Raw genomic sequence first — 23,538 nt, 5'->3', positions numbered from 1 at the left:
CCCCGCAAGGGCACCCCAACCGGGGTGACGGGCCTGACACACCCGCGATCCCTAGTCACGGCACGACCATGGATTCCTCAAGGCCCATGATGCTCTGTGTCAACCCTCGCATGAACCTCACTGCTTGCATAGGGACCCATGGGGACATTTTGGAATACTGCACATATGCGGGGAGATAGCGGCTTAGAGTTTGGACCCACTTAAACAAGATGACTAGCGCACAACGAAAAATGGACAATGAAGGAGACGCATTCAGGAGGAGCAGCTTGATGACAAGATCACCGGACAACACCGTGGGGATGATAACCCATCCAAATCCAAATCTCGCTGACAAGGACAACCCAGAGAATGAATACGGATCAACCCCCCTACCAACGCAACAGACCCCACTGCTTACACAGACTACAAAGATAAGCTCCCCGCGACAGGAGCTGATATACAAGATGCAGGCACTAGAAGAGAAGGCCTTATCAGAGTGCAAGGCAATTCTCAAGAAAATGAAGATAGCAATGCAAAAGCAAAGGAATATCAGCATGGACGATCTAGCTGGAAAACCGCAGAAAGGGAGCGGTCAAACGAAAAGAGAAAAGCCAATAAATACGCACCTGGCAATACAGTGAGCGAAACCCCCACTTCGACACTTCAGAAGAGGACGGCCACTAGCCCGGCGGCGCAGGAGAGGAGTAAGAAGGTAAAAAATAAACAGGAAAACGATGGTTTTCAGACGGTCACATATAAGAAGGGGAAAAAAGAAAGCAAAACTAAAGAAGGACATGTCAGACAAAGTGAAGCTGAGGGAACAAAAGGAAAGACTAGCAAAAGAATGCGAACTCGCCCAGCAGCCGTCTTAGTCAGACCGGCAGAGGGAAAAAGCTATGCCGAGGTGCTGCGCAACCTGCGAAAAAAACCTTAAACCAGAGGAATCCGATAGCAATATACTGTCGGTCAGAAAAACGAAGGCAGGTGATATGCTCCTGGAACTTGCAAAAGGAAGTGAAACGGTCAAGTTATGTGAAAACATTAAGGATACTCTTAAAGAGTGCGGAACAGTGAAGACCATGAGGCAATTGGTCAAACTGGAAATCAGAGACATCGACAGCATCACACAAGAAGACGAAATAATTTCAGCAATCAGAGAAGGTATAGGCGACACGCACCAGGAAATCATAATCCACTTGACAGGAGTAAACAGCTCAGAACAAAGGAGAGCGTTTGTTACGTTACCAACGGAAGACGCTCTGAAGATACTGACGGAAAAACGAATAAAAATAGGATGGACCCCATGCCGCGTTAAGCGTTGTCTCGATATAAAGAGATGCTTCAAATGTTTCGGGGTGGGACATTTGCAAAAGGATTGCAAAGGACCGGATAGGAGAGACCTCTGCATTAGATGTGGTGAAAGTGGTCATAAAATGAAGACCTGCACTAAAGCTCCGAGATGCTGTATCTGTACATCAGAGAACAGGAGCGACGTCGGACACCTCCCTGGGACGGCGCATTGCCCCAGTGTGGCCAGGAAAGGAAAGCCATGAAGGTTCTGCAAGCAAATATGCATAGAAGCAGAACGGCAAATGACCTGCTGCACCAAATTGTGCTGGAAAACAAAATTGACGTTGTTATCATAAGCGAACAATATAAGAAACGGGACGAAGGCGTCTGGCTAGAAGGCGACACAAAGACGGCGGCGATCTGGATCCCCGACCTTACCACTCTTTCACACAGGGGCGACAAAAAAGGAAGATGCCATGTCCTAACACAAATAAGAAACGACAATATTCAGCTGCTATTTGACCCCAAGTGACGACATTCAGACTTTCCAGACGAAACTTGAATGTATTGAAGACAACGCCAGGCGAATAGGAGGAAACCTTATAATAGCAGGAGACTTTTACTCAAGGGCTCAAGAATGGGGCATGGCATCAACTGACTCTCGAGGCCGTAGAGTCCTAAATATGGCAGCAAGTATCGGAATGCTATCAGCAAATGTAGGAGCAATACCGACATTCCATCGAGTGGGGAACGAGGGTAAAATCCCCGACATAACCCTAGAGACAGAAAACTGTGCGCACAAGATCTCCGATTGGAAAATCCTCGACACCTACAACGGAAGCGACCATAACTATATAACGTTTAACATAGCAGAAAACGAAGTGACTACAGTGAGAGCAACGAGAAAAGGATGGAACGTTAACCGACTAGACAAGGCAAGGCTGATACAAGAAATTGACGCAAGGCAGAACCGACAGAGCGGCGGTAACGCAGTTAGCAACAACCTGGCAAACAGGCCTGCAACGCTGCAATGCCAAAAAAGGGCAATCCTCGAAGACAAGGACAAGAAGCGTATTGGTGGACAGAAGAGATAAAAGCTCTTAGAGAAGCGTGTATTAAAAACAGACGCCGCCTCACGAGGGCTAGAGGAAGGGGGATTCTCACAGAACTTAATGACGAATTTAAGAAATCCAAGAAGACTTAAATGCTGCCATCCGGAAGAGCAAAACGGAAAACTGGCAACGCCTCTGCAACGACGTCAATTCTGACCCATGGGGGCTAGGGTATAAAATCGTGATGAAGAAGCTGAGAACAAGAAGCACAACACCAGAACTAGATGAAGAACAAATGGACCATATAGTCAAAACATTATTCCCCACTCATACAAACAGTAAACCGAGAACTTCTCCACCAATAGCAGAGCAGATCGAACTCTTCACAGTGGACGAGCTACTGAAAGTGGCAAAAACCTTAAAAGGGAAGAAGGCTCCAGGGCCCGACAACATCCCAGCAGAGGTGCTCAAAGTGATCGCGGAGAGCAGACCCCAAATCCTGCTGGATATGTATAACGATTGCATTACCAGCAGGAAATTCCCCGACATCTGGAAGAGGCAACGATTAGTTCTCATAAGTAAGGGCAAAGGAAATCCCCTAACCCCATCAGCTTATCGACCACTATGTATGCTTGACACTACCGGGAAGCTACTAGAGAAAATGATTAAGCCACGCCTATCAGCAGCGATCGAAAGAGGTGGGGGTCTTTCACCGATGCAGTATGGCTTTAGGCCAGGCAGGTCGACCATTGGAGCAATCCAAGAAGTCGTCAACCAAGCGCTCAGCAGCCAACAAGGCAACCATTTCTCGAGGCCGGTAGTTCTCCTAGCAACACTGGATGTTAAAAACGCATTCAAGAGCGTTAAATGGGACAACATAATTGATGCCTTGAAAAGACGATTCCAAATCTCAGGATACCTGATGCGGATAATACAGAGCTATCTTGAGAACCGACGACTACTGTACCAAACAAAAGCAGGAGAGAAATGTATAGAGATAACTTCAGGAGCGGCACAAGGATCAATACTTGGACCGGAGCTTTGGAACATCAGCTACGATGAAATTTTTCACCTAGACATCCCTGAGGGCACGACTATTGTGAGGTACGCGGACGACATAGTCGCAGTCATTACAGCTCGAAATACCGAGTACGCACAACGTATGTTGACGCAAGTAATGACACGCGTAAAAAGCTGGCTGAACTCACACGACCTGAAACTGGCGGACGAAAAAACAGAGCTACTTTTAGTCAGCAGAAAAAGGATCCCTCTAGAAATAGACATGAGAGTTGGAGAGACTTTAATAAGGACGCAGAAGGTTATAAAGTACCTAGGAGTTAGACTGGACTCAAAATTGACATTCAATGCACATAAACAAGAGACGAAGAAGCGGGCGACCGAGACTACAAAGGCGCTTAGCAGACTCATGGCAAACGTGGGTGGCCCCTTACAATCAAGGCGGAAACTCTTAATGGAGATAAATCACGCTATCATGCTGTACGGGTGTGAGGTCTGGGAGGCACCCTTGAGACAAACTGCAGGTCAAAACCTCTACTGGAGGTACAAAGAACCATGGCTCTACGAATCGCGAGTGCATATCGAACGGAAACCGGCCCTGCTGTCCTAGTAATTGCAGGCGCCATACCAATCGACCTATTGGCCAAAGCGCGAAAACAAATATATGCGAGGAGACAGGAAGGAGAGACGACAAGAGGCTTTATTGAGCGTAACAGAGATTACTTCTCCAACAATGGCAGGAAAGATGGGCAGCCGAAGCAAGGGGAAGATGGACAGCTAGACTGTTACCAAACCTGATAGCTTGGTGCGGAAGGAAACACGGAGATGTGGATTACTACGTCACACAGATGCTGACAGGCCATGGCTACTTTGCCGCCTTTCTGCACTCTATAAGGAAAAGAACCAACGCTAGATGCGTATATGGAGATGCGGAGATGGACAGTGCTGAACACACCATTTTCCACTGTAAGAAATTCGGACCTGCGCGGAACTGCCTGGAACAAGCTGTTGGGGCAATAAACCCAGAAAATATTGTCACGAAGATGATAGGCAGCGAAGACACGTGAAAACACATCGCAGGATTCGTGCAGAACATTCTCAGATCTAAGAAGCAAGATCTGGACGAATTAACTGGGTAATCTGGACGCAGAAAGAAGAAGAAAGAAGATGAGAGCGCATTGCGCTAAATTGGCGCCACCTTGAAGTAATGCGAAAGCTGTTCCGAGGTGGGAACACGGCCAAATGCGAGGGGGGGGGGGTTTAGTGGGTGCGAGCCCCACATACCTTTTTTTGCGACGGCAATAGGGAAGATGCGTTAGGCATTCCCCCTCCTCAAACCAAAAAAAAAAAAAATATTATTATTATTATTATTATTATTATTATTTTTATTATTATTATTTTTATTATTATTATTATTATTATTATTATTATTAACATTATTATTATAATTATTCTTATTCTTATTCTTATTATGCCCATGAAGCTCTGTGTCAACCCTCGCATGAACATCACTGCTTGCATAAGGACCCATGGGGACACTTTGGACATATGCGAGGAGATAGCGGCTTAAAGTTTGGACCCACTTAAACAAGATGACTAGCGCACAACGAAAAATGGACAATGAAGAGGACGCATACAGGAGGAGCTGCTTGATGACAAGATCACCGAACAACGCCGAGGGGATGATAACCCATCCAAATCTTAACCTCGCGGACAAGGACAACTCAGAGACTGAATACGGATCAACCCCCCTACCAACGCAACAGACCCCACTGCTTACACAGACTGCGAAGATAAGCTCCCCTTGACAGAAGCTGATATACAAGATACAGGCACTAGAAGAGAAGGCCTTATCAGAGTGCAAGGCAATTCCCATGAAAATGAAGATCGCAATGCAAAAGCAAAGGAACATCAGCATGGACGTAAAGGATGGCACCTTAGAACTCATTGAGCTCTTTGATGTCATGGAAACTACCGATCTAGCTGGAAATCCGCAGAAAAGGTGAGGTCAAAAGAAAAAAAGACTATGAGGCAATTGGTCAAACTGGAAATTAGGGATATCGACAGCATCACACAAGAAGGTGAAATAATCTCAGAGAAGGTATAGGCGACACGCGCCAGGAAATCATAATCCATTTGACAGAAGTAAACAGCTCAGAACAAAGACGAGCGTTTGTTACAATACCCACGGGAGACGCGCTGAAGACGTTGGACACCTCCCTGGGACGGCGCACTGCCCCAGTATGGCCAGGAAAGGAAAGCTATGAAGATTCTTCAAGCAAATATGAATAGAAGCAGAACGACAAATGACCTGCTGCACCAAATTTTGCTGGAAGACCAAATTGACGTGGTTAAACGGGACGAAGGTGTTTGGCTAGAAGACGACACAAAGACGGCGGCAATTTGGATCCCCGACCCTAACACTCTTTCACACACTATCATCTGCGTACATGGCCCATGACGAGCCGGCCCCGCCTGAGCCGGTAGTCAAGCTGCTGCAATGGGCGGAAGCGACGAAGACGACCCTGGTGCTCGGGTGTGATGCGAACGCGAGGCACACGCTCTGGGGTAGTTCGGAGACTAACGAAGGAGGTGAGTCACTCTTTGACAATATTATATGTAGAAATGTAACGATATGCAATAAGGGTAATACCCCGACCTTTATCTTTCCGAGCACGGAAAATTTTCAAGGTTGGGAAGAGGTGTTAGACCTCACATTACATGTAGAGAATAATAATTACAGGGCCGAGAACTGGAGGGTATCAACAGAACACTCCTTCTCAGACCATAGATACATTTTTTTTTTTTAAATAACGACACCAGTTAAGAAACAGGTGCCAAGGAGAAACCCCCGTAAGACGGATTGGAACAATTTCAGCGAAATTGTCCGATCTAAAGTAAACGGCAGGAGGATCAAGACTATATCCACTGCAAAGGCACTCGACAAGGAGGTGGAAGACCTAACAAATATTCTGAATAACGCCTTCAAAGAGACTTGTAAGCTAACATTCTCGAAGAAGCAATACCCACCGTGGTGGACAAAGGAACTAAGCGAGCTCAGAAAGAGCGCGAGAAAGTCCTTCAACAACAGCTATGTAACCCGGGATTGGGGAACATACAAAGAAGCACAAAAAATTTACAAAAAGGCAGTATGCAAGGCCAAGAAAGAGTCCTGGCAAAACTACTGCGAAGCATTAGAAGGCATAAACGACACGGCGAGAATAAGCTAAATTCTCGCCAAAGGGCACATAAGCCCTACCCTGATCAACAGGGCAGACGGCTCTGCTTCGACGACAATTGAGGAGTCACTAGAGCTAGTAGTTGACACCCACTTCCCAGGAAGCCTAAGAGTGAGCTCGGAACCCGAGGAGGGAACGAGCTCTCAAATGGATACACCTACGAAAGACATCATTACCACTGAGCGAATTCAGTGGGCAATAGATTCTTTCGATAAGTATAAAAGCCCGGGTCCAGACGGCTTAATACCGGCAATGCTACAATCACCTAAGGATAGTATTTGCAAATGGCTAAAAGCCATTTACGAAGCTTGTTTAAGACTGACGCACGTCCCACTGCTGTGGAGAGAGACTAAAGTCATTTTTATACCGAAACCGGGCAGAAGGGGGCACATCCTAGCAAAGGATTATAGACCGATAAGTCTCACCTCCTTCACCCTGAAGACACTAGAGAGACGTCCACATCCGAGAGTCTCTAGAAGGGCATCAACTCTCGGATGCGCAGCACGCGTATCGCAGAGGAAAATCTACGGAAACAGCGCTACACGTAGTTGTACATCATGTCGAGAAGACATTACAACACAAACAATACACGATGGCAGCCTTCCTAGACATCGAGGGCGCGTTCAATAACGTGAACCCCGACTCTATACTGGGCTCCCTCAACTTGCTAGGTATTGAGAGAGGCATCAGAGTCGGATCGGAGTCATGCTAAAGAGCAGGACGATCACAGCCGAACTGAGTGGCACTCACCTCACGCGGACTGTGAAGAGAGGCACACCTCAGGGCGGGGTACTATCGCCCCTACTCTGGCTCACAAATATGAACGCCATATTGACAGATGTCAATACGGGTAGAGTCAAAGCAGTTGCATACGCGGACGACGTAGTACTGCTAGTATCAGGACCATACCCTGACGTTATTAGCGAAATAATGACGGGTGCACTAGGTCGTTTAAGCAAATGGGCAGAAACCTGCGGACTAGGTATCAACCCCATTAAAACGGAACTTATGCTCTTCACACGAAGAACTTAGATACCACCCTTCAACATGCCCAGTATTAGCGGCGTGGAGCTAAAACTATCGGAGCGAGCGAAGTGTCTAGGAGTTATTCTGGATAAAAAGCTCTCATGGAAAGATAACATTGCAGAAAGGGTAAGGAAAGCAAGCATTGCATTCTACTCCTGCAGGAAAATGTTTGGGAACAAATGGGGACTGCACCCAAAGATAATTCTATGGCTCTACACTGCAGTGGTACGGCCAATTCTAACATACGGAGCCCTAGTATGGTGGCCGGCACTAACTAGGGCTTACAACAGATCGAAGCTGACACGGATGCAACGGGCAGCGAGTGCGGGGGCAGTGGGTGCAATGCGCTCATGCCCCGCGGCTGCTCTTAACGCTATCCTGGATATAATGCCAATAGAGCTGTTCGTGAAGGACACTGCAGCACAGAGCGCAGTAAGACTGAAGGCGAGCAATTGCTGGAGGGACTACGGCGCCGGGCACGGCAAGATCCTTGCAAACAGCGGCATTAACACAGACGTTAAGACCGACTACATGATCGCGGAAATGAAATTCGGGAACACAGTCTCGACATCATATCCATCAAGGGATGACTGGAGTAGGGGCAGAGTAGTAGTGGAGAACGAGGTGTCCGTCTACACCGATGGCTCAAAAATGAGCTGGGGATCTGGGATCTTCGCTGAAAATTGGGAATTGAAAAGGCTTTCAATCTCTCTAACTCAGCGACGGTCTTTCAGGCTGAGTTAATAGCCATAAGGGAAGCAGTCGAACTTTCCTTAAGGCAGGACCTCAGGGGCAAAAGAGTTCGAATCTACTCGGATAGCCAAGCGGCTATAAAATCCCTATCTGCCGTGAAAACGAACTCACGACTAGTGGCAGAATGCAAGAAGGCACTGAATTGACTTGCCGACAAAAATAAGGTACAAGTAACATGGGTACCGGAACACAACGAGATCCCAGGAAATGAGAAGGCAGACGAACTATCCCGTGCAGACATGGCAGGGCTAAGTTCTGACTTTGAATTACCGATCTCCCTAAACGCGATGCAGACAAGGATCCATGACCACTTTAAGCAAATAGCTAATAAAGAATAGCAATATAAGACCGATCACAGAAGGTCAAGGGAATGTTGGCTGAGGTACGACAAGAAACGAACCAAGGAACTGCTATCCAACAGCAAGCGGGATATCAGCAGGTTCACGGCACTCACCACGCAATCATACAACGCAATCTGTAGAAGCTGAAAGCAACCTACAGAGCAAGAGACACCGGAACATCTGCTCTGCTTCTGCCCTGCTCTAAAACAACATCAGATTTCGCCACTTCGGTGCCTATCAGATGGAGTCACTGAGAAACATAGGAAAGCTGAAAGTTTCAGCAATCCTAGGTTTCCTTGCTGACTCTGGATGGTACTGATAGTGAATAACAACAAAAAACAGAGGGAGTGAAACAAAAAGGAGCTAAGCTCTTATTGGAGGCCCCAGCAATGGGCCTCACTACTGTAACCTACCTACCATTATTGATATTATTATTATTATTATTATTATTATTATTATTATTATTATTATTTTATTATGTCCCGCAAGGGCACCCCAACCGGGGTGACGGGCCTGACACACCCGCGATCCCTAGTCACGGCACGACCATGGATTCCTCAAGGACCAATTCTTCGATAAAACTGTTTGAATTCGACGATTGTGGGCTGACGAATGCGGCATTCTGTTACCTTAGTAAGCAAGAGTGACATCTCGCAGAAACGGCTTTCAGGAAAATGCCTCCTTCGCCTCCGTCCAATTAAAACTTGGCAAGTCTCTTAGTACGTTCGAACCACACACCGATGGCTCGGTGGTGCAGGTGCAGTTGAATGCATTCCTGCTTAGAGTCTGTCCTGGCTCTGAACACAGATGCCCATGAAGCTCTGTGTCAACCCTCGCATGAACCTCACTGCTTGCATAGGGACCCATGGGGACATTTTGGACAACTGCACATATGCGGGGAGATAGCGGCTTAGAGTTTGGACCCACTTAAACAAGATGACTAGCGCACAACGAAAAATGGACAATGAAGGAGACGCATTCAGGAGGAGCAGCTTGATGACAAGATCACCGGACAACACCGTGGGGATGATAACCCATCCAAATCCAAATCTCGCTGACAAGGACAACCCAGAGAATGAATACGGATCAACCCCCCTACCAACGCAACAGACCCCACTGCTTACACAGACTACAAAGATAAGCTCCCCGCGACAGGAGCTGATATACAAGATGCAGGCACTAGAAGAGAAGGCCTTATCAGAGTGCAAGGCAATTCTCAAGAAAATGAAGATCGCAATGCAAAAGCAAAGGAATATCAGCATGGACGTAAAGGATGGCACCTCAGAACTCAGTGAGCTCTTTGATGTCATGGAAAACTACCGATCTCGAAAGGGAGCGGTCAAAGGAAAAGAGAAAAACCAATGAATACGCACTTGGCAATACAGTGAGCGAAACCCCCACTTCGACACTTCAGAAGAGGACGGCCACTAGCCCGGCGGCGCAGGAGAGGAGTAAGAAGGTAAAAAATAAACAGGAAAACGATGGTTTTCAGACGGTCACATATAAGAAGGGGAAAAAAGAAAGCAAAACTAAAGAAGGACATGTCAGACAAAGTGAAGCTGAGGGAACAAAAGGAAAGACTAGCAAAAGAATGCGAACTCGCCCAGCAGCCGTCTTAGTCAGACCGGCAGAGGGAAAAAGCTATGCCGAGGTGCTGCGCAACCTGCGAAAAAACCTTAAACCAGAGGAATCCGATAGCAATATACTGTCGGTCAGAAAAACGAAGGCAGGTGATATGCTCCTGGAACTTGCAAAAGGAAGTGAAACGGTCAAGTTATGTGAAAACATTAAGGATACTCTTAAAGAGTGCGGAACAGTGAAGACCATGAGGCAATTGGTCAAACTGGAAATCAGAGACATCGACAGCATCACACAAGAAGATGAAATAATTTCAGCAATCAGAGAAGGTATAGGCGACACGCACCAGGAAATCATAATCCACTTGACAGGAGTAAACAGCTCAGAACAAAGGAGAGCGTTTGTTACGTTACCAACGGAAGACGCTCTGAAGATACTGACGGAAAAACGAATAAAAATAGGATGGACCCGATGCCGCGTTAAGCGTTGTCTCGATATAAAGAGATGCTTCAAATGTTTCGGGGTGGGACATTTGCAAAAGGATTGCAAAGGACCGGATAGGAGAGACCTCTGCATTAGATGTGGTGAAAGTGGTCATAAAATGAAGACCTGCACTAAAGCTCCGAGATGCTGTATCTGTACATCAGAGAACAGGAGCGACGTCGGACACCTCCCTGGGACGGCGCATTGCCCCAGTGTGGCCAGGAAAGGAAAGCCATGAAGGTTCTGCAAGCAAATATGCATAGAAGCAGAACGGCAAATGACCTGCTGCACCAAATTGTGCTGGAAAACAAAATTGACGTTGTTATCATAAGCGAACAATATAAGAAACGGGACGAAGGCGTCTGGCTAGAAGACGACACAAAGACGGCGGCGATCTGGATCCCCGACCTTACCACTCTTTCACACAGGGGCGACAAAATAGGAAGATGCCATGTCCTAACACAAATAAGAAACTGGACAATATTCAGCTGCTATTTGACCCCAAGTGACGACATTCAGACTTTCCAGACGAAACTTGAATGTATTGAAGACAACGCCAGGCGAATAGGAGGAAACCTTATAATAGCAGGAGACTTTAACTCAAGGGCTCAAGAATGGGGCATGGCATCAACTGACTCTCGAGGCCGTAGAGTCCTAAATATGGCAGCAAGTATCGGAATGTTATCAGCAAATGTAGGAGCAATACCGACATTCCATCGAGTGGGGAACGAGGGCACAATCCCCGACATAACCCTAGTGACAGAAAACTGTGCGCACAAGATCTCCGATTGGAAAATCCTCGACACCTACAACGGAAGCGACCATAACTATATAACGTTTAACATAGCAGAAAACGAAGTGACTACAGTGAGACCAACGAGAAAAGGATGGAACGTTAACCGACTAGACAAGGCAAGGCTGATACAAGAAATTGACGCAAGGCAGAACCGACAGAGCGGTGGTAACGCAGTTAGCAACAACCTGGCAATCATAAAACAGGCCTGCAACGCTGCTATGCCAAAAAAGGGCAATCCTCGAAGACAAGGACAAGAAGCGTATTGGTGGACAGAAGAGATAAAAGCTCTTAGAGAAGCGTGTATTAAAAACAGACGCCGCCTCACGAGGGCTAGAGGAAGGGGGATTCTTACAGAACTTAATGACGAATTTAAGAAATCCAAGAAGGACTTAAATGCTGCCATCCGGAAGAGCAAAACGGAAAAATGGCAACGCCTTTGCAACGATGTCAACTCTGACCCATGGGGGCTAGGGTATAAAATCGTGATGAAGAAGCTGAGAACAAGAAGCACAACACCAGAACTGGAGGAAGAACAAATGGACCATATAGTCAAAACGTTATTCCCCACTCATACAAACAGTAAAGCGAGAACTTCTCCACCAATAGCAGAACAGATTGAACTCTTCACAGTGGACGAGCTACTGAAAGCGGCAAAAACCTTAAAAGGGAAGAAGGCTCCAGGGCCCGACAACATCCCAGCAGAGGTCCTCAAAGTGATCGCGGAGAGCAGACCCCAAATCCTGCTGGATATGTATAACGATTGCATTACCAGCGGGAAATTCCCCGACATCTGGAAGAGGCAACGATTAGTTCTCATAAGTAAGGGCAAAGGAGATCCCCTAACCCCATCAGCTTATCGACCACTATGTATGCTTGACACTACCGGGAAGCTACTAGAGAAAATGATTAAGCCACGCCTATCAGCAGCGATCGAAAGAGGTGGGGGTCTTTCACCGATGCAGTATGGCTTTAGGCCAGGCAGGTCGACCATTGGAGCAATCCAAGAAGTCGTCAACCAAGCGCTCAGCAGCCAACAAGGCAACCATTTCTCGAGGCCGGTAGTTCTCCTAGCAACACTGGATGTTAAAAACGCATTCAACAGCGTTAAATGGGACAACATAATTGATGCCTTGAAAAGACGATTCCAAATCTCAGGATACCTGATGCGGATAATACAGAGCTATCTTGAGAACCGACGACTACTGTACCAAACAAAAGCAGGAGAGAAATGTATAGAGATAACTTCAGGAGCGGCACAAGGATCAATACTTGGACCGGAGCTTTGGAACATCAGCTACGATGAAATTTTTCACCTAGACATCCCTGAGGGCACGACTATTGTGGGGTACGCGGACGACATAGTCGCAGTCATTACAGCTCGAAATACCGAGTACGCACAACGTATGTTGACGCAAGTAATGACACGCGTAAAAAGCTGGCTGAACTCACACGACCTGAAGCTGGCGGACGAAAAAACAGAGCTACTTTTAGTCAGCAGAAAAAGGATCCCTCTAGAAATAGACATGAGAGTTGGAGAGACTTTAATAAGGACGCAGAAGGTTATAAAGTACCTAGGAGTTAGACTGGACTCAAAATTGACATTCAATGCACACATACAAGAGACGAAGAAGCGGGCGACCGAGACTACAAAGGCGCTTAGCAGACTCATGGCAAACGTGGGCGGCCCCTTACAATCAAGGCGGAAACTCTTAATGGAGATAAATCACGCAATCATGCTGTACGGGTGTGAGGTCTGGGCAGGCACCCTTGAGGCAACCTGCAGGTCAAAACCTCTACTTGAGGTACAAAGAACCATGGCTCTACGAATAGCGAGTGCATATCGAACGGTATCCGGCCCTGCTGTACTAGTAATTGCAGGCGCCATACCAATCGACCTATTGGCCAAAGCGCGAAAACAAATATATATGAGGAGACAGGAAGGAGAGACGACAAGAGGCTTTATTGAGCGGACCAGAGAAGTAATTCTCCAACAATGGCAGGAAAGATGGGCAGCCGAAGCAAGGGGAAGATGGACAGCTAGACTGTTACCAAACCTGGTAGCTTGGTACGGAAGGAAACACGGAGATGTGGATTACTACGTCACGCAGATGCTGACAGGCCATGGCTACTTTGCCGCCTTTCTGCACTCTATAGGGAAAAGAACCAACGGCAGATGCGTATATGGAGATGCGGAGATGGACAGTGCTGAACACACCATTTTCCACTGTAAGAAATTCGGACCTGCGCGGAACTGCCTGGAACAAGCTGTTGGGGCAATAAACTCAGAAAATATGGTCACGAAGATGATAGGCAGCGAAGACACGTGGAAACACATCGCAGGATTCGTGCAGAACATTCTCAGATCTAAGAAGCAAGATCTGGATGAATTAACTGGGTAATCTGGACGCAGAAAGAAGATGAGAGCGCATTGCGCTGAATTGGCGCCACCTTGAAGTAATGCGAAAGCTTTTCCGAGGTGGGAACACGGCCAAATGCGAGGGGGGGGTTTAGTGGGTGCGAGCCCCACATACCTTTTTTTTGCGACGGCAATAGGGAAGATGCGTTAGGCATTCCCCCTCCTCAACCCAAAAAAAAAAAAAAAAAAAAAAAAAAAAAAAAATTATTATTATTATTATTATTATTATTATTATTATTATTATTATTATTATTATTATTATTATTATTATTATTATTATTATTATTATTATTATTATTATTATTATTATTATTATTATTATTATTATTATTATTATTTTTATTATTAATTTTATTATTATTATTGTTTGTGGGGAAGGCAACGAATTTGCCACCGTTAAGCAATAACTGCGATCGCACGAATAGATTGATTAAATCCTGTGTATATTTTCGTTTCACTTCTCTGGTAGGAGCTGCAACTACAGATCGAATGCTTGACTTTATCATATATGATGCTTAAAATGTAGCTTAACATAAAGATAGGGCGACAGAAGAAGAAGAGAGAGAGAAGTATAGAAGAAAAGAGAAAAGATAAGAGCGCAGCAGGTGCAGCCATACACCCATGCGCGCATGATTAGGCGCTAGCGGTCTGCTCCGAACATTCAACTTCATAGGCATCGTGGGCCAGAACGGCTAGCTTGGCGATTTTGTGGCCTCCAATTGGCCAACAACTTTTCCGAAATGGGGTCAGCAACGCTTGTGATCCTGCATGCGAATATATAGTCAAGAAGGCAGCTGGATTTGCTACGGCAGCAAGTGTGCCATCATCAGAATTATTAGTAGGATCCTTGACGACGGCAGCCAATACAGACTGAGGATTTGACGCATTCGGCAGCCCTCCAGACACGATCCAACCAAGTTTGGTGTTCTGAAGAGTTGGCAACGCGCTACCCAAATGAATTTGTCCCGTAGCCATTATTTCAAAGAAGAGTCCAGCACCAATTAGAAGATCTATTCGTTCCGACAGATTAAAATAAGGATCAGCAAGCGAAATATTATGCGGAATTTTCCATGATGTGGCATTTATGTTGAAATGAAGCTGATAATCAGTGATACTGTTCGTTACAACCGCGGAGAATGTAGCACGATAGCTTGCATCCCGGGATTGCGCTACAATGTCCTATCACAATTCAGAGAAGATTCACCAATCCCAGAGACTAGTGTATGAGACTTTCGATGATTCCAATTTAGCTGGTTTGGTAGGCGAGAAGTAATAAAATTTAGCTGGGACACCGAGTCTAAGATTGCTCGGCAAGGCATAAATTCTCCAGCCTTATTCCTCACATAGATAATAGCGTTTGGAAGCAACACGTAATCAATGGGCAGAATATTTGTGGGTTTTGGTGGAGGGTTTGATGAACGGTGATTAGGTTGGGATGATGAATGCGATGATGAATGTGATGGTGCTAATGCTGATGAAAATGATGGTGATGGCTGAGAGTTGGGAAATGGATCGGATGATAGAGATGAGGCGGTGGATGGTACAGATGGGTCCTGATTAAAATGCAACAATGAGTGGTGCTTCAATTGACAATATTTGCAGTGCGTTGACTTGCATTTCTGCAAACTATGCCCCTTGGGCAAACAGTTGAGGCACAGGTGCAACTTCTTTGCTTGTCTAAATCGAACATGCGGACTCAAATTTAAAAATCGAGAGCATTTTGGCAAATAATGATCCCTCGCATCACAAAACGTACATAGCGGAAGATTTGAGCTACCAACTGAAGCAATAAGGCTATACCTATGCAGGACTATGTAGCTATGTTGTTGATGGACAAATCCTCTTCCCATTTTTCCCGAGTCCTCTGATCGAGCTTTCGTGCGACGATGTGAATCAGCAATCCGTCCAAGATTTGTTGCGAATTGGCCAGGATTGGCCACAGATGAGAATTCATGCAATCGCTTAACTCCCGAAGACTCTTGGCTGATCCCTTCTCGACACCTTTTAACCCAAATATGGCCTGTACGTGTGCCTGAAAATGTAAAACTTTATTATCGAATCGATTTGTAAGTAAATCCAAAGCCTTAATATTATTGGCATTCGAGGGCTCAAGCGATATTGTAATTTTTCAATATCACTAAGCTCTTCATCATTTCCGATGACCATGCTGAAAGTCGTAATAAAATCCGGCCAATCAGAATAGGATCCATGGAACCGAGCTTTCTCCAAAATTGGCAACCGAGGCTTCTTAGATCGGAAAGAAAGATCCGGATGATTAAAATTGTCTATGGATGTTGAATTTGCAGCGGTTGCAGCCGGCAATTGAGATTTGCGAAGCGCCGCTAAACCTCGATTTATCTTCGCCTTCACATCCATGAACGACGTGGAGAATTCAATCTGATGGTCGCTTGCTATCTCCGAAAAGTCAAATTTTTCCAGCGAAGTCTGTGCGGAATCAAAGGCCAGATTTAATGAATTAATCCACTCCAGTAAATCAGCTTCATCAAACTGATCTACAGTCTCCGGGTTTATATAATAATTCATCGAGCTCAATTGCCGCAAAAGGGATTGGGCCTTGGCTCGGTAGAAGTCCACGTCACTTGGCGGCTCATTTTGATGCTAAACCGAGTTTTCCGTGTTAGACATCTTTATTTTCTCACGCGAAAAGAATTAATAAAGGGAAAATGTCTGACCGCTTCGGTATATAGGAACCCGTTTAGTTTTCACCGCACAAATTTAGAGGTTAATCAGCGTCACCGAGATGAAACGGAACCTCGACAATGTTGTTGTAATTGTCAGCCTCGCAACAGCGGAGGTTTGGCACACGCGCGTCTATGCTATATATGCATAGGTATATATATGTTCAATAGGCGCTATTTATGACGCTTAAGCGCGAGCCACCTTTGAATACAATGTTTGGCACAACACAGCTTTTGATTAACAGCGCGATGTAACCGAAAATCAGCGACCTGCACTCAGCTTGTCATGTACATGTACACATACACATTATGTGTGTGAATTTGCTTGTGTGCTTATGACCGAATGCCAGTAAGCGACAGCGAAGAAACGCGATTTGTTTCGACGATACTAAAAAAACGAACACCGGGTTGCAGGCTCCGATCCAAAGAATCACGTCGGGGTCACCAAAATGTTTATGGGGAAGACAACCAATTTGCCACCCTTGGGCAATAACTACGAACGCACGAATAATTAGATTATAGGCTGTATTTTATTTTCGTTTGTTCTCTGGTCGGAGCTGCAACTACCGATCGAATGCTTGACTTTAACATATATAAAAACGCTTACAATGTAGCTCTCTCTCTCGCTCTTACTGTCCCGCTGCAATTCTTATCTCTATATAGATTTTTCTCTGTCTCTCTTTCTCTCTCGCTCTCTATCCTGGTACGTAAAAAGTAGTGTAATAATGTCCTTCAAGATTGTCTGTTTCGCAAAAGCCTTTAACAAGGCCATAAATGGAGATCAGCTGCTGGCTGTGCGACAACATCGCATGTCAAGTGCATTGGTGTTACTGCTCGGACAGTGGAAGATGTTAGTAAAAAAAAACAAGGGTGGTTTCGATATATATGATATGATATTTTCTTGGCGCTGGCTGGCCAATTTAATAGCCCATTGCTATTAAATGAGTTGGTAGCATGTAGGCGGATCCCATTAAGTACTTTCATTACATTCATTCATTTCCGGATGATCTTCCTAATTGGATCTCAAGTTATCTGAATGGCAGGACTCAAAAGGGCAGGACTCAATTTGGGTCCCTTATTGTTTACATTATTTATAAATGACCTGCCCAATGTCTTGACAAACTCCATAGAACGTATATTCGCTGATGACGTCAAGCTTTACGTGCAATACAAGCTCTTTTGAAGGAATTAATTTAGTTGATGATTTGGGCGTCCGCTTGGATTCTAAACTTGACTTTATCGATCATATTTCGTTAATAGTGAATAAAGCCAGGGGCTTGCTTGGATTCATTAAACGGTGGTCGACGGAATTTAACGACCCATAAGTTCGACGTATTTAAATTGGGATGCAACCCAAAGATTACCTTCCTACTTTAATAGACTCCTTCTAAATTACTTACCATCCTTAGTCAACCGTAGAACTATAATAGGCATAACCTTTATCTTTAACCTCATCCATTGTGATGTGAAATGTGCTGACTTCTTAAGTCAGCTCTATTTCCACGAAAAAGGAGAAATAATAGATTATATATACCATTAGTGTTGCTCAACTGTAGAAGCTCCTCTGAATTTCAAACGCCTTTTAGATGCTTATGTTCAAATTATAATGATGTATAGATACTAATCTTTAACGTAGATAGTCTTCTCAAAATAAAAACATTTACTTTTACCCAGTTTGTACACATGCAGGCAAACAATCTGACAGTACGCTGGTAGTGGCCGTCAGCCGATAGTACACCATCGGTAGTGCGACTATACTCTCCAAGCGAGGGCGGCTGGAAGCAGGTCCCTAGTCGAGGCTCGACCGGGGATGCTGACCAATTGTTGTCGGGCGGACTTAGGCAAGTCTTTAATCAGCCTCCCCTCAAGTCAGGTGTGTGATGCGACCCGTGCACACTGTCTTTCAGGTTCGCAGCTGAGGGGTAAAGCCAGCTGTGTCTGCACGGAGCCTTCCCAGGGCCAGGCAACCGTGGGTCGTAAGTGGCCTTGCCGCAGTTTTGGGGCAAAGCTGCGGTCGACCTTCTTCAAAGCCCCAAACCCCCTCTGGCCCGCTGCGCTTGCCAGGTCGAGCAAAGCGGGCGTTCATGTATTGAAATGAATTCCAAAAACCGAGCTTCGGAACTCCTGGGAGAGGATAAACCCCAAACAATGTCAACGAAGGACGAGAAGGAGTTGCAGAGGCCGAGACTGGTCGCTGGTCACATTGCATCGGAGACCGACGGAGAAGAGTCGCAATCCGAGGGGAGAGCGTGTAGCACTCCCCAATCGAAACACACAGGTGGGGCTTAGCTGAGCACCACCTCAGAGATAGCGAAAATGTCTCACCATCAGAGACGAGCGAGGGTCAACAGAGCCCGCTTCGTTCTCGGCAAGATAGCCAAGAATGAGGCTGAGGGCAAAACTGACCCTCGGGATGCCGAGGACAAGGCCAAATTCCTTGCGGAGATCGCGGAATATGAGCAGTATAAAGCGGCAAACCCGGCGGCGCTCTAGCCCTCGAAGGCAAAGCGAATTCGCTCACAGGAAGTGAGCGAAAGCGCGCCTAAGAGAGCGAAGGACCCAAGGTCCGGTACGGCATCAGGAAGGCGAATGCGTTTTTAACATCCAGTGTTGCTAGGAGAACTACCGGCCTCGAGAAATGGTTGCCTTGTTGGCTGCTGAGCGCTTGGTTGAAGACTTCTTGGATTGCTCCAATGGTCGACCTGCCTGGCCTAAAGCCATACTGCGTCGGTAAAAGACCCCCACCTCTTTCGATCGCTGCTGATAGGCGTGGCTTAATCATTTTCTCTAGTAGCTTCCCGGTAGTGTCAAGCATACATAGTGGTCGATAAGCTGATGGGGTTAGGGGATCTCCTTTGCCCTTACTTATGAGAACTAATCGTTGCCTCTTCCAGATGTCGGGGAATTTCCCGCTGGTAATGCAATCGTTATACATATCCAGCAGGATTTGGGGTCTGCTCTCCGCGATCACTTTGAGAACCTCTGCTGGGATGTTGTCGGGCCCTGGAGCCTTCTTCCCTTTTAAGGTTTTTGCCGCTTTCAGTAGCTCGTCCACTGTGAAGAGTTTAATCTGTTCTGCTATTGGTGGAGAAGTTCTCGCTTTACTGTTTGTATGAGTGGGGAATAACGTTTTGACTATATGGTCCATTTGTTCTTCCTCCAGTTCTGGTGTTGTGCTTCTTGTTCTCAGCTTCTTCATCACGATTTTATACCCTAGCCCCCATGGGTCAGAGTTGACGTCATTGCAAAGGCGTTGCCATTTTTCCGTTTTGCTCTTCCGGATGGCAGCATTTAAGTCCTTCTTGGATTTCTTAAATTCGTCATTAAGTTCTGTAAGAATCCCCCTTCCTCTAGCCCTCGTGAGGCGGCGTCTGTTTTTAATACACGCTTCTCTAAGAGCTTTTATCTCTTCTGTCCACCAATACGCTTCTTGTCCTTGTCTTCGAGGATTGCCCTTTTTTGGCATAGCAGCGTTGCAGGCCTGTTTTATGATTGCCAGGTTGTTGCTAACTGCGTTACCACCGCTCTGTCGGTTCTGCCTTGCGTAAATTTCTTGTATCAGCCTTGCCTTGTCTAGTCGGTTAACGTTCCATCCTTTTCTCGTTGGTCTCACTGTAGTCACTTCGTTTTCTGCTATGTTAAACGTTATATGGTTATGGTCGCTTCATTAATATTAATAATTATAATAATAATAGTAATAATAATAATATGCATTAATAATAATAATTATAATACTAATAATAATAATAATAATAATAATACAGTCGAGTCCCGATAATTCGAAATGGCAAGGGGATCACTTTTTTTACGAATTAGACGGGAATTCGATTTATCGAGATTTCTATTTAAAGGGGCTCAAAAATGAAAGAGTCGAATAAACGGGGTTTTTACATTTCACATCATGTTTACATATGTATTTAGCTTTATTAAAATTAAACAAACATAATAAATATGTACATTCATTTTTACGTTTTTCAAATTAAAGGAAAATTAAACAAAAAATTAACAAACAAAATTAAGCAGAAAAATTAAATTATTAAAAACGAAAATTCAAGCTTTAAAATAAGTGGTAATTTTTGATTGCTTCGTGTTTTTTCTTTTATTTTTTCCATTGCGTTTTCTAAACCTATTAGGTTGTCAAACACACTATTTGGCACATCATGAGTCGAAAAATAATGTTTAAGTTGAGGAATTAATGCTCTGGTTTGTAAATTCTATAAAATTTCTTCTCCGTTCTGATGCCTGCAAAATCTAACAAAATATTTCGCATCGCATTACGATTTATAAGACGTTTCGAAACAAAATTACGATTTATAAGAGGTTCAATATTCTTTGCGTTGCGCCAAATACTACGAATTAACGAGGGGACCAAAATGTATGGAATTTTTACGAATTAACGAGTTTTTTTCAAGGGGACAGAATTTTTTACGAATTATCGCGATTTTCGATTTAGCGGGGTACGAATTATCGGGATTCGACTGTAATAATAATAATAATAATAATAATAATAATAATAATAATTACAAGTATAACAATAATAATAATAATAGAAATAATATTATTAATAATAATAATAATAATAATAATAAGGATAATAATAAAATGGACCCACAGGGTAAGCCGCGAGCGACGAACTTTGTCACCAAGGCAAAGAAATTTAGCGAGGTGGCCAGAGATTGCCGATGGCACTGGTGGACGAGCTACATGAGGACGGTCGCCTGCTGTCGGAGAAGCGGGAGGAGATCGAGGCCAAGTTCGCCGACAGGGTAACCGACAGGTTGGTTAGCATGCCGACCGGTCCCATCCCCTCCTTCGACTCCTCAGACATGGTCAGAGGGCACCGGGTCATCAGGTGTGACGACAGGTCTCCCGAAGCTTCCTGGCGGAGTGTGTGGCTAAGATCAGCGACATATGGGCTGGCCTTAAGATTAGGATAGTCTACGGCAGGGAGATCCCACGGAGACCCAGAGCTCGCATCTGATTACCAAAGGGGCAAACCGACCATGCCAGGGTGATTGCCTGTCTGAGGGCCCAGAACCCAGACATCCATTCAGAGGACTGGACCATCCTCAGAGCAGAGCAGGAAATGAATGCGAGCCAGCCTTTTCTTCTGCCTGCCTCAACTGGGGGCCAATGACCACAAGGTCCGGTGCAGCATCAGGAAGGCCAAGATAATGGTCTTCTTTGCCGAGCCGGACGAGATTCTGGAGGAGATCGATGACACCATCAAATTGTTGGACGATATGGTCATCGACGACAAATCTCCTGACGCCACCCCCACCAACATCGATGTCGAGAATCGTGCAGATTAACCTGAAGCGCAGCTCGCACGCTTCAGCTAATCTCACGATCCTTCTAAGGGAGAGGGATATCGACATCGGTCTGATACAGGAGCCTTGGACCAGGGACGGGCAAGTCGCTGGACTGAGAATCCAAGGATACACACTACTGTGCACAAACTCGAATGGTAGGTCGAGGGCTTGCATTGTAATCAAGAATCATTTTAACGCTTTTCTCTGTCCCAATCTCAGCACACCTGACCTAGCAGTGGCCAGATTCGTGGCGGCGGATGGGAGCGGAGTCACCCTATCATCTGCGTACATGGCCCATGACGAGCCGGCCCCGCCTGAGCCGGTAGTCAAGCTGCTGCATTGGGCGGAAGCGACGAAGACGACCCTGGTGCTCGGGTGTGATGCGAACGCGAGGCACACGCTCTGGGGTCGTTCGGAGACTAACGAAAGAGGTGAGTCACTCTTTGACAATATTATATGTAGAAATGTAACGATATGCAATAAGGGTAATACCCCGACCTTTATCTTTCCGAGCACGGAAAATTTTCAAGGTTGGGAAGAGGTGTTAGACCTCACATTACATGTAGAGCATAATAATTACAGAGTCAAGAACTAAAGGGTATCAACAGAACACTCCTTCTCAGACCATAGATACATTTTCTTTGAAATAACGGCACCAGTTAAGAAACAGGTGCCAAGGAGAAACCCCCGTAAGACGGATTGAAACAGTTTCAGCGAAATTGTCCGATCTAAAGTAAACGGCAGGAGGATCAAGACAATACCCACTGCAAAGGCACTCGACAAGGAGGTTGATGACCTAACGAATATTCTGAACAACGCCTTCAAAGAGACTTGTAAGCTAACATTCTCGAAGAAGCAAAACCCACCGTGTTGGACAAAGGAATTAAGCGAGCTCAGGAAGGGCGCGAGAAAGTCCTTTAACCACAGCTATGCAACCCGGGATTGGGGAACATACAAAGAGGCACAAACAATTTACAAGAAGGCAGTATACAAGGCCAAGAAAGAGTCCTGGCAAAACTACTGCGAGTCACTGGAAGGCATAAAGGACACGGCGAGAGTAAGCAAAATTCTCGCCAAAGGGCACATAAGCCCTACCCTGATCAACAGGGCAGACGGCTCTGCTTCGACGACAATTGAGGAGTCACTAGAGCTAGTAGTTGACACCCACTTCCCAGGAAGCCTAAGAGTGAGCTCGGAACCCGAGGAGGGAACGAGCTCTCAAATGGATACACCTACGAAAGACATCATTACCACTGAGCGAATTCAGTGGGCAATAGATTCTTTCGATAAGTATAAAAGCCCGGGTCCAGACGGCTTAATACCGGCAATGCTACAATCACCTAAGGATAGTATTTGCAAATGGCTAAAAGCCATTTACGAAGCTTGTTTAAGACTGACGCACGTCCCACTGCTGTGGAGAGAGACTAAAGTCATTTTTATACCGAAACCGGGCAGAAGGGGGCACATCCTAGCAAAGGATTATAGACCGATAAGTCTCACCTCCTTCACCCTGAAGACACTAGAGAGACGTCCACATCCGAGAGTCTCTAGAAGGGC

General features: G+C 45.6%; 1 long non-coding RNA gene across 1 annotated transcript; it reads left to right on the top strand.

Moving 5' to 3' along the window:
* LOC147642799 (uncharacterized) lies at positions 1 to 22,412 on the top strand. Its single transcript, XR_015272941.1, has 4 exons — positions 1 to 691; positions 4,822 to 5,930; positions 21,284 to 22,136; positions 22,201 to 22,412. It is a non-coding gene; the product is annotated as an uncharacterized LOC147642799 (long non-coding RNA).
* The last annotated feature ends 1,126 nt before the right edge of the window (positions 22,413 to 23,538 follow it).

The sequence above is a fragment of the Drosophila serrata genome, unplaced genomic scaffold (assembly GCF_035046125.1).
Source record: "Drosophila serrata isolate PLE 108 unplaced genomic scaffold, ASM3504612v1 contig_350, whole genome shotgun sequence".
Lineage (NCBI taxonomy): Eukaryota > Metazoa > Arthropoda > Insecta > Diptera > Drosophilidae > Drosophila > Drosophila serrata.
This window is presented reverse-complemented; position numbering and strand designations above follow the sequence as displayed.